The sequence below is a fragment of the Myotis davidii genome, unplaced genomic scaffold (assembly GCF_000327345.1).
Source record: "Myotis davidii unplaced genomic scaffold, ASM32734v1 scaffold71, whole genome shotgun sequence".
Lineage (NCBI taxonomy): Eukaryota > Metazoa > Chordata > Mammalia > Chiroptera > Vespertilionidae > Myotis > Myotis davidii.
This window is the reverse complement of record NW_006283588.1, coordinates 3,228,631-3,240,927: the sequence shown is the minus strand read 5'-3', so window position 1 is coordinate 3,240,927 and position 12,297 is coordinate 3,228,631.

Genomic DNA, 12,297 nt, shown 5'->3' with positions numbered 1-12,297 from the left:
AGGGGCGGAATCCTGTGTTCTCTACCCAAATTGTTACTGTCTCATGTTAAAAATATTCAAGGACCCTACAAACCAATGCTGAGATGAGAAAAGATAAGAGTAAATGAACAATTTTCTTCTCAGGAAGAAACATTACTGCCACTTACATGGTAACAGACCAGTCATCTTATGTTTTTCTAGTTCCTTTCACCCCCAGCACAACAGAAACTAACTCAGTAGTAATTCCTCTAAGTTTCCTTCAAGAATGCTTGACCTTTGCCAGGCTAAATGAAGCGAGCTGCCAGTGTGTGTATACAATTGTGTTGGATCAATGCGCCCTCTCCTGATCAACCAAAATATTACAACTGGTATAGGATTTCCAGGATTACTGTAATCAGACAGGAAAGATAAATTGGGCAGTTTTATTTGTATGTTTTTCAAAATATCATCATATAAAAAATTGTAAAAGACATGTGCATTAGATTTCATAGGATCAGAATTAAATATAAATAAATACTTATAAGTTAACTTTTATTAAAAATTTACAAACTGCCTAATAAAAAATTTGAAATAACTTCATCTTTGCTCTCAAGATTTTTGTGAAAAAATGTACATATTCACAACAAAGCAAGTGTTGGCACACTTTTTCTGTAGTAAACCAGGTAGTAAATATTTTAGTTCTTGCTGGTCATTATGTCTCTTTTGCACTTACTCAACCCTGCCATGCAGAAGCTTCAGAGATAATATGTGAATGAATGGGTGGGGTTTTGTTCCAATAAAACTTTATTTACAAAACAAACTTCAGGCCAGGTATGGTCATACAGAAGTGCATCTGAAAGTCTGTTGGGCCATAAAAGAATCTAAGCAACACCATAGTGTTGCATTTTTTCAAACAAAAGCGTTACTCTGGGGAAGTGACTGTAATTTTTGCTTAAAGATTAGTATCATTTCCAAACATTTTAGAACTTTTTTTTTTTTGAGTTTGTAGACTGAACCAGCAAACCTCACTAAAGATAATGAGAAGTTAGACCTGGAAGGGTCCTCAAACATCCTTTACTACAATTCTCTCATTTACACAGGAGAAGACTAAAGCCCAGAGTAATTCCTGAATGCTGCTCTGATCACCTCTTTATTCACTGAATCAGCTCTAGATTTTTTTGGCTCTTTTGGTAAGATAACATATGGAATAGTGCTTTGAAACCAGAAAGAATTAAACATGTATTATTGTTATTACTATATTAGGAAAAGAAAATGGAAGACATTTATAATTTCTCTTCTTTTAAAGACCAAGTCTATATAAATGAGAAAACTACAGTCAATTAAATCTCCTTCAATTGGAAGCACCACAAGTTTTAGAGATAGTAACTTGCATAGGTATTTATTAAAAAAATCACAATTTTATAAATTTTAGAATTTTCATTGGCAATTGAGTCTAGAGATGACTAATTTATGTTGGTATTTGAACAAAGTTGTGAATTACATGTGTTGGTGTATGGTAGGAGTAAGAAACATCCGGCCTGTGGGCCATATAAGGCCAGTGAAATAATTTGGTTTGGCCCTGCTAAGGCCACTGCAGGTGGAACATGAAATTCAATAAATCTAGGAGCTTTTTTCATAACAACATAAATTTATACTGAGTGAATAATATTAAGTGAATGATGTTGTAAATATCCAAATGGCCCTTGGCAGAAAAAAAGGTTCCCCACCCCTGATGAATGTTAATAAAACATAGATATATTTTTATTATTGAAATATTTTAGCAAAAGTTGTCATTATGTGAATATAGAAACTTTGTGATAATGCATATAAATAAAATGTCCTTGAACTTGATCCACTGCTGCGTATTCTGACCAAATAGTGAATTTTAGGTGTCTTTTAAATTAAAGCTAACAATGAAGACTGAAAATAAATTAATTCAGCAGTTATTCATTTATTCAAGATTAATTCCAAATGGTGACAGGCACGAAGTGACAGTGGTATAATTCTGATTTTGAAAAATGCCTTCCTGGTCCTTGTTCTCAGTGAGCTTTTGGGAATTAGTTTTGATAAGGCTTTGAGCTCTGACTATGAGAACACAAAAATGAACATGACATCAACTTTGCTCTCAAAGATGTTATATAGGGAATAGAGAGTAAATGAGAATAATGAGATGAGATGAAACTATAATAAATATAAAATGAGAATAATAAGTAGTTGGCACTTAAAAGTCATACGGGGAGGAGATTACTTCTTTATGGGACTTTGAGGAATGCTTTGTAGTTGAGTGACTATTTGATCCCTGCCTTGAAGCCTGAATAGGATTGAACAAAGAGAGATGAGGCTGAAGGGGGAGTAACAGACTGATTTTTTTTTGACAGAAGCATCAGCATAATTAGACAAAAATGGAGTGTTCTTGGGGAATAGTGAAGAAACTTCTGGGGTTCGGTTGTGTGTTTTGTGAGAGGAGAGTTATGACAAAGAGGTTGTTTGGTCTTAGATGGTGGGGGTTATTGAAAATGATAAAAGGAGGTTGAGTAGATATTGGAGAGGAGTTGAAGGTTTTTTAAATCAGGTAGTGACATGGGTCAGAACTGTGGTTTTGGAAAATAGCCTTAAATGAATCAAGCTCAAGGAAATGTTATTTATATTCATGAAAAGACTGCCTAGTGCAATAAGTTAGGAGGAACGTAACAAAGGCCTGAACTTCCCAGTGGTGTGTGTGAACAGACAGAAAGAAACACAATGTGACTCAAAAGGTGGGGGGTGGGAAGTAGGGGGAGGAAATCTACAAAATGGATGAGGAACTTGTTGATAAAGGAAGAAGTGAAGATGTCTTTCAAATTAAAGCTAACAATGAAGACTTAAAATAAATTAATTCAGCAATTATTCATTTATTCAAGATTAATTTAAAATGGTGACAGGCAGCAGAATACATGTTCTTCTTAAGCACCCACAGAACATTCTGCAGGATCAATCTATGTTAAGTCACCACATAAGTATCACCCAATTTAAAAAAATTGAAGTCATACCAAGTAACCCTCTGACCAGAATGGAGTAAAACTACAAATCAGTAACAGGAAGAAAATTCACAATATGTGGAAATTCAATAACACACTCCTGAATATTCAATGAGTCAAAGATAAAAATAAAAAGTTATTTCCAAAAATACCTTGAAACAAATGAAAAAAAAAACACACAACCTACCAAGTTTGAATCATGGAGAAATTCAACATCTTAAGAGAATAATAACAAGTAAGGACATTGAATCAGGAATCAAAACTTTACAAGAAAGAAAGCTAAGGGCCTTGAACATATGTTCAACTAAATTTAATAAGAGAATCAGCAGTGTTCAATGGGGAAAAGATAGTCTCTTTAATAAATGGTTTTGGGAAAACTGGATATACAGATGCAAAAGAATGAAACTGGGCCCCTAATTTACACTACTCACAAAATTAACTTGAAATGGATTAAGGACTTGAACATAACACCTGAAATTATAAAACTCCTAGAAGAAAACATTAGGGAAAAGCTCCTTCACATTGGTCCTGCCAACGATTTTTAAAAAATATATATTTTTATTGATTTCAGAGAGGAATGGAGATGGAAAGAGAGATAGAAACATCAATGATGAGAGAATCATTGATCGGCTGCCTTCTGCCCGCCCCCTACTGGGTATCAAGCCCAAAACCTGGACATGTGCCCTTGACCAGAATGGATCCTGGGACCCTTCAGTCCGCAGGCCGACGCTCTACACACTGAGCCAACCAGCCAGGGCAAACAATTTTTGATATGACACCAAAAGCACAAGCAACAAAAGCAAAAGTTAACATGTGGGACTATATCAAACTGAAGAGTTTCTCCACATGAAAGTAAACAATCAACAGAATTAAAAGGCAACCTACAGAATGGGGAGAAAATACTTTGAAACTGTGTATCTACTAAAGAATTTATATCCAAAGTATATAAAAAAGAGAATCTCATACAACCTAATAGCAAAAAAACTAATAATCTAATTAAAAATTGGCACAGGTCTTAAATAGGAATTTTTCCAAAGAAACATACAAATAGCCAACAAGTACATGAAAAGGTGCTAAACATCAGTAATCATCAGGACCTTGCAAATCAGAATTATAATGAGATAGCATTTCACACTTGTTAGAATTGCTGCTATCTAAACAAGAGATGACAAATGCTGTGGAGAAAAGGGAACCTGTGTGCACTATTAGTGAGAAGTAATTTGCTATAGCAATTATGGAAGACAGTATGGATGTTCTTAAAAAATTAAAAATAGAACTATTATGTTTTATATTCCATTATAATTTTCTTGCAGTGGGCATAGGAACATTTATTCACTTTAGAGATGACCTTACTACATTCCCATTGATATGAATGCACTACCAAATGGCTTTAACACCAGGAACAGTAGGAAAAGATGTAAGTCATTTCATTGCAAAGGTTAAATGAATGGTCCACGGTCAAAAAGGAAGTGAAGGCAGAGACAATGACAGAACCCAGGACTTCTGATTGTCACTTCAGTGCTTGTTCTAGCATTGAATTGGGATATTAGTAATTTCTTTAAAATTGCCACATCTATATATACAAAAGCCTAAGCGACCATCCGACCATTTGACTGCCTGACCAGTAGCTATGATGTGCAATGGTCATCAGGGGGCAGATGCTTAACACAGGAGCTGCCAAGCTGCAGTGACTTGGCAGCCACTTGGCAGCTGCGGTTCTCGGGTGACACACCCAGAACCAGAGAGGAGGGAGCCTGATTCTGGGGTGTGTTACCCAAAAACCACCCTCTCGCAATCCAGGACCCCTTTGGGGATGTCAGAGAGCCTGTTTTGGACCGACCCCCACAGGCCAGGCCGAGGGGCCCCACTGGTGCACGAATTCGTGCACTGGGCCTCTAGTAAATAATAAAAAATTAGGAAGGATGCACATTTTGCCTTAGAAAGTTTGAGAAACATGCATTTACTTTATATTTTACTGACTTTAGTTCTATTTTCATTCAGAGATTAAGAACATAATCTTTGAAGGTCAACTTCCTGACTCAAATTCCAGTTCTGCCACTTCTATGCTGTTGATGATGAAGATTCAGTTTCTTCATCAGCAAAAGGAGGAATTTTAAAATTGCTGGGGGAATTATGTAAAATAATATATATCAAGTTCTTACCAGTGTCTTGAACATGATGAATCCTCAACACTTAACATAATTTTTGTTTAATTTCTCCACGTGCACACTGAGATTCTAATGAATAGATTACAGCAAAATTTTAAGAAGTAAAATTAAAAATTAAAATTTAAAAAGTTATAAGAATTCTATCATTGCCTTTGAAAATTACACTTTTTGTCATCTAACCCTGGAAAAGCTGGCCTGTCCACAGGGCTGCTGAGAGGAATCAGCAAGACACTGAATGTCTGTGCACTATGGGAACTCACAGGGTGTGAGGATTTATGACACAGAATCATTGTTGCTTTAAGATGCACACTTTTTTTTTTTTTTATCACTCAGCTATTCTCTGTACTTCTAAAAGTTTGCTCTCTGTCACTTTCTCCTATTGCCTACATTTGCTTTTAAATTTATTATTGGCGAATGTGCCCTTTCCCTGTCTTCCTGAAAGATTGGTAAATTCTTTTCAAGTTTGATGAGCTTCCAATGTAAACAAGAACTAATTATCGGCATTTCTATTTTGTATTTCTTTCTATATATCTATTAAGCTATTTTACTGTGTTCAAGTCCCCAATTAGACTGTAAAAACCAAATTCTTGAATTATCCACTAGGGGGAGGCATCACTCTTCCATTAAATGTGGACTTTCATTTTCAAAAGTGAAATTTAGATTTTTCTTCTTGTGAAAAGCTGAATGATTCTATCCTGGTATTAAGACTCTGCTGAAAGTCATGGTTATATCTTGGCTCTCTTGAGACTGACAATGCAGAATTCACTCAAGGAGGAAAGACATGTGTTTATAAATGAATAGCATTTTATTTCCTTTTTATTTATCCTTCACTGGCTACTCAAGCAACAGTCTCACACAAAATATTGTTTCTCACAGAAGTGTCACACTACTCTAAAGACTAAATCTGAGGACTCCCTTCTGTCTCTTTACAGAGATGACTTACTGAAGGATTTTTCGAATCACATAACCATGCTTCTTATTAGTCTTCCTGTCTTCACCACTTTGATGGAATTCTTCATAGTAAATGTAACAGTGATATGAATGTTTCTGATGTTTTTCAAGTAGACATTTTTAAAAGGAAGGTAACTTTAAATGGCCTATTTGTATTTGAATATCCTAATGCTCCCAGATAATTAGCATTTAATTTTGTCAAATTATATTAATCTAGTGAAATATATGATAGCAGAAAGTGATGGAATAATAGAAATGAATTAACCAGTAAGAGGGGCAGATGTTTAGAATTCACTTAGATTAGAAAATCTAAACTTGTTCAAAGAACAGTAATAGTTGTTTATCTTGTTCTCAAGATTTAGTTAGGTGCAGCCACTTTGTAAAACAGTTTAGCAGTTCTAAAAAATGTTAAACATAAATATACCATATGAAACAGCATACATTCCTAGGTATTTTAGCCAATAGAAATGAAATCACATATCTACAAAGACTTTTATGTAAATGTTCATTAGCAACATTATTCATTTTAATCAGGAAATGGAAACAATCCGAATATCCATCAACTGGTCAATAATAAAAAAATCATATATACATACAAAGGAATACTACTAGACAATATAAAGGAATGGTAATATATGCATAAAGTTTGCTTTGGGGTGATGAAAGTGTTTTAAAATTGGATTGTGGTCATGGTTGCACAACTGAATACATTTATTAGATGTCACTGAATTGCACACTTAAAATTTGTTGTATTATAAAGCTGTTAAAAATTAGTAGAATAAATTTAAAGATCAAATGTTATAAAAATCTGAAACATTATTCTGGATAGAGGAAATCAAACTGATTAGCTATTCCAGCTTCTAGGTCATGCCAGCAACTTGTCTTAGTTTCAGAAAAGAGCAGAAATACATGACTTTTCATTTCTACCACTCTGAAAAACACATCCAAATGTTCCTGAATCAAAGCATCAGAATTCATGCTATGAGGCTTAGGTTTGCCTGTGACCTATGAACCATTCCTCTAACTCCTATTATCTCCCACTCACGGAATGTGACCAGACTCTATTAGGTTTGCTCCCTTCTCTTAAGGCACATGGACACCATATTGTTTGCATATCTTGAGCAATTTAATGCTATTACTGGGAAGTGAACTGGACACATAAAATATATTTATTTTCCTGGCAAACAATACACCGTGCCTATCTTTCTCAGTGTGCCTTTGAGACCTTCCTTGGCCGGAACAATGGGTTATTTTTTCTTACATCAATGGTGCTGTATTTCTGGCATGAGTTAGGCCTGAAGATGACTTAAGACAGAAATCTTAAGGAAAATATATGCAATGGAAGAATATTCACACATATATTGATCAATTATACTTATAGAAATAAACCTCTTATCTCTCTCTCCCAAGTCCTATTAATAATGCTAACACTTTAGAGTCATAGAAAATCCTTAAATTTGTTTTACAAAGCCCATCCCAACTTGCTTTGGTATAAAAATAAGTGATATGTTTGCTTATGTACTGCATTTGCCTTTCTGTCTTGGAGGGCAAAAAAGCCTTCTGTCATGTCTTTGGGAAGTTTTCCTTGGAGAGGTTACCTTAGGTATGTCCTGGGTTTCACCTCTTTTCCTTCCTTCCCTTGGCTCGGCTTCAAGTGACTTCATGAAAAGGAAAAGTCAACTCCCAAAGCAATAACCAGCAGAACTCTGCTTCTGTTTCTCATCTTTTCAAAATCAGCTGGAATGCCTCTGATGGGGGATCACTAGCTAACTTCAGTGATGGCGTCAGGCCTGGTTCTTTCCCTCTCCTATATGGGGGGCATCAAAGTCATGGTTTCAATCAATTAAGAGCAGAGAAGGTACCTTTTCTATCTTGAATATATTCTAGCTCCCAGCTGGAAGAAATTTTCATTTGCTCCAAAAAAGAATCCTCTGGATCGAAGACGATTATAGATGAAGCATCATCTTTTTTTTTTTAACAACCCAAATTGGGAAACATGGTTCTATTAAGTAACTTTTTTTTCTGAAACATTAATTTATTTGAAAAAAAGAAATAAACAACTCTTATAAAGGTTTTTACATTCCTTATATATAGGAGACTTCTGACACTAGCAGGGTCAATAATGAAAGAAACTAAGCAATTACAGTACCACACGGATAGGGGTAAGTATTAGGTGTATTAGCACACCAGAGGGGCACACCAGTCAGTTCTCAAGGGTTAGGAGAAATTTTCCATGGATGTAGTATCCAACCTTAAACTTGAAGGCTTTGCAGAAATCTGGTTGCACAGGTGTAGAAAAAAGAGCCTTCGGTGTGCAAGGAGAAAGGGGGAAGAGAGGAGGCATGCCTGACCATGAAGAGCCTTGTTAAGAAGTCTGACCTTCTTTCTGAAGGCAATGGGAAGCCATAGTACCTTTTAGGCAGAGACGTGATATGATGAGGGATGTGCTTTAGAAAGACATCTAACCATAGTCTGATGGTGTGACCATATGTCCTGGTTTTCCAAAATAGATCCAATTTTTGCTTATTGTTCTGATGAAAATATCAATAGTGGTCTCTTTCAATAATAAAGTTTTATTTTGATGATAAATTATGTGGTTTCCCCAAAAGTAGCCTAAAAGAGACCAAGTAGCATGAAGATCTTAGATGCAATTGGTTGCAGCATCTGTAGGAGAGATGATGTCTTGCATTGTTAGTGATAGTGAGGACAGGGAGTAGTAGAAGATAGATATCAGTAGTAGTAACATTTAAGAGGTATATACACAGCGGATGGTGGTTGTTTGGACGTGGGGAATGAAGAAGGATAACACGAGCTGTGACACCCAGTTTTCTTCTTTGGCAGCTAGGTAGATGGTAGACCTTTTACTGAGACACAGAATACCAGCAGATGAATACGTTTTCCTGATGGAAAATAATAACTGAATTTGGGACCTGTGGAACTTAAGGTGTCTAAGAGATCTGGTAAACATTTTGATAAATGTATCTGAAGTTCTGGATAAAATTCAGAACTGACATAGAGATTTCAGGGCTGTCTGCACAATGCAACTGAAAGTATGGGAGTGAATGAGATAGCCCAGATTGAATATGCAGATAAGAGAAGAGTTCTGGGACAGTCTGAGAACTCTGACACTTGATGGATGAGTAAAGGAGTATATCAAACGGAGGAAGATGTCAACAGTGTTGAGTGCTGTAGAGAATAAGAGGACTGAACATAACCAGTGGGTCTAACAACAAGGTCACCTAGTCAAGAGAATTTTAGTGAAAAGATGGGGACATAGGACTTGAAAAAGTGGGGTGGACATGACTCTTTTCAGAAATCTTAATAGTTAGATGTGTCTCTGTTAACTGAAGGGAGATATTAGTGGATGAATTAATTCCTTCATTTTATCAGTTAATGTGTTTCATTCCTTAGAAAATGTAACAGTTGACCCAATTAAGATAGATGTATTCGTAACAAGCCTGTAAGGAGGTTAAGGGCAAGAATGCCTGGCTCTAAAGGAGACTGGTGAGAAAAACCTTTAATATCTGAGTAGGGAGTTTTAAGGTGTCCTTAAAAATCTTGATATAGTCAATGGCCTGCTTTGTGTGTAGGAAAGGCTAGGACTTGCTGTGAATTTTGCTTTTCTTTTCACTTATAGCCTGAATGCAATCAATTACCTGCTGTCATTTGCCCTACACTATTTTTAGTAGCTGCTTTTTATAATTATCAGTTTGTGTCAAATGCCCTGTTTACTGATAGGAAGGCAGATAGAAGAGACACAACTACTGGGGTGCAGTCTAGGGGGGCATAAGAGCTTGGCCCTGATATCAGGTAGACCTGATTTTACACCAAACCTCAGTTTCCCTGTCTGTAAACTGTGGATATTAGTAGTAACCTCATAATATTGTTTTATGGATTAAATGACACAAGACATAGAGAAAGCACTACGTTGCCTGGCCCCTCAAAAAGTTCATCGCTAGATAAATTATTGTTTCACTTTGTTGTTGTTGTTGGTACAATGTCATTTCAAAAAGGTTTTGTGTGTATTGAGAAGCCATTTCAAGGTCAGGCTTAACTCACTATTAGGGCTGTAAGAATAAAGCTGATAGTGTATTTTTATGCAATATTCATTTGCCTGCTGTATTGAAAAACCAGGGATAATCTTCTTAGTGCCAGTCAACCCTCTCTGCTTCTGCCTTACATTAGCAAAAACTCTACTGTCCTTTCCTGTCTTGTGTTGTTTATTTTTCCTGCTGCTTGTGGAGAGATTATGGCCTTTTGGGGAGTCACTTAAATGTTACAAGGTGTAGCTGAATCTGCCAAAGAAATCCCAAGTCCTTGAGCATAAGAGTTCTGATTGTGTGATGTCTGGAGCATCCTTAGCCAGAGCTGTTAGAGGCCAGGGATATATGCCCTAAACTTTGCCATGTTGCTTGGAAGATTCTTAGATATATTTGCTTTAAGACTGACTAATAGCTTTATGAATTTATTAGCCACCAATATCAAATGAGCAAGGTCATTATAGCTCATGAAGAGAAGAAAACATACCTTTCTCACCTGCCAACCAAAGAGAATACGAAATGTAAAATGCATACGGTATACTCTCAGTGTGCGCAAAATTGCATATTTCTGGATTGGCTAAAATGTACTGTACACAGGCACTATAAAAAGATTTAACAAAAATGAAACATTCATGCTTTAAGTAGTTACTAGCTTGACTCTAGCACATCTCATTAATTTATTAATGGCTGGCAACTTAGGTTGAAGGAAAAACAATGACTCAAGAGATATTGGGATATTGGCCAAGTGTGAACAAAGGTATGGATGATAGAATCTACATAACTAGTATAGAAAAGGAAGGCAAAATGCGTTTGGAAAGGTTCCAAGAGAACAGAGGGGCAGCGGACGTAGGAAGTAAAAGGTGTCATATAGTGAATTTACTGAATGAAGTACGTTCTAGGTAATGAGTGACAAGACTCTGTCATCTACAGATTTGCTACCATTACAGTTGCTTTTGGAGATAACTTGGACTAGAAATAAGTTAACATTATAGCATTTGAAAAATGTATCAGGATGCTAGCTTACCCTTGGGGAAATGAGTCATTTCCCTTTTATAGTGAGGAGATACCAATCTGTCTTCCTACATAAATTTTTATACTCATTTAACTGTTTTATGGTGTGCTTTGGGTTCATTTGGATTCAGAGAACACTGTACATGAGTCAGTACTTTGCAATATTTCTAATTTAGATTTTTTTTTTTACTTTTTTGAATGTAGTTTCCAAAATTACCTACAAAAAGTAGCTCAGAAACATGTTCCATAAAACTGTGTTAAAAAATAATCCATTGCATGCTCAACTGCATAGTGATTCTTAGAATTTTTAATGGCGGGAGTTTGTGAGCTGTCTCTTGAAAAATGATCAAAGAGCTATTAGAGCTAACCTTACTTCCATTAATAGTCATCATAATGGCCCCCAACCCTGACTGCTTCTCTCGTTCAACTTCAGTCATCCTGAACCCATCACTGAGTTTTCAGGAGATTGGCTTATTCTCTTGCTTACAGTTTTACTGATGAATGTTTCTTCCCCCTATTTGGTGCCTGCTTTTGGGAAGATAGCTGCAAGCAAGGAACACTCATTAACTCAGTTTTATGGGGGACGCACTGGAGAAAGGGAGACTTCTCTCACTGATGTAAAGCCATTTTTGGAATGATTAAACCTCTAGAGGAGAAAATGATTTTCCCATGCATATTCCAAGCCTTGTAGAGTCTCTTACAAACACAGCCACTGACTTTCAAAAATACTACTTAAAAAACACAGAACAGCTGGTAGGCATAATATTTAAATATTGCCCAAACGTGATGCCCAGCGCTGCCCCTGAATAATAACTGAAGTGCATAATAGTCTTTTTAAAAAGTCCATTTTATATTTATTTATTTATTTATAAATGTTTTTATTGATTTTAGAGAGAGGAAGCGAGGGAGGGAGGGAGGGAGAGAGAGAGAAACACTGATGTGAGAGAGAAACATCAAATATCCTGGGTTGCCTCTAGCATGCATGCACCCTGACTCGGACTGAACCCATAACCCAGGCATATGCCCTGAAAACCAGCCACCCCTTGGTGCTCAACCAACTGAGTCACACTGACCAGGGCAAAATTAGGGCAGGCTCTGGGGAGGTGTGCAGAGAGTGAATGGAAACTTGTTCTCTGATTTTTTTTTTTCTCA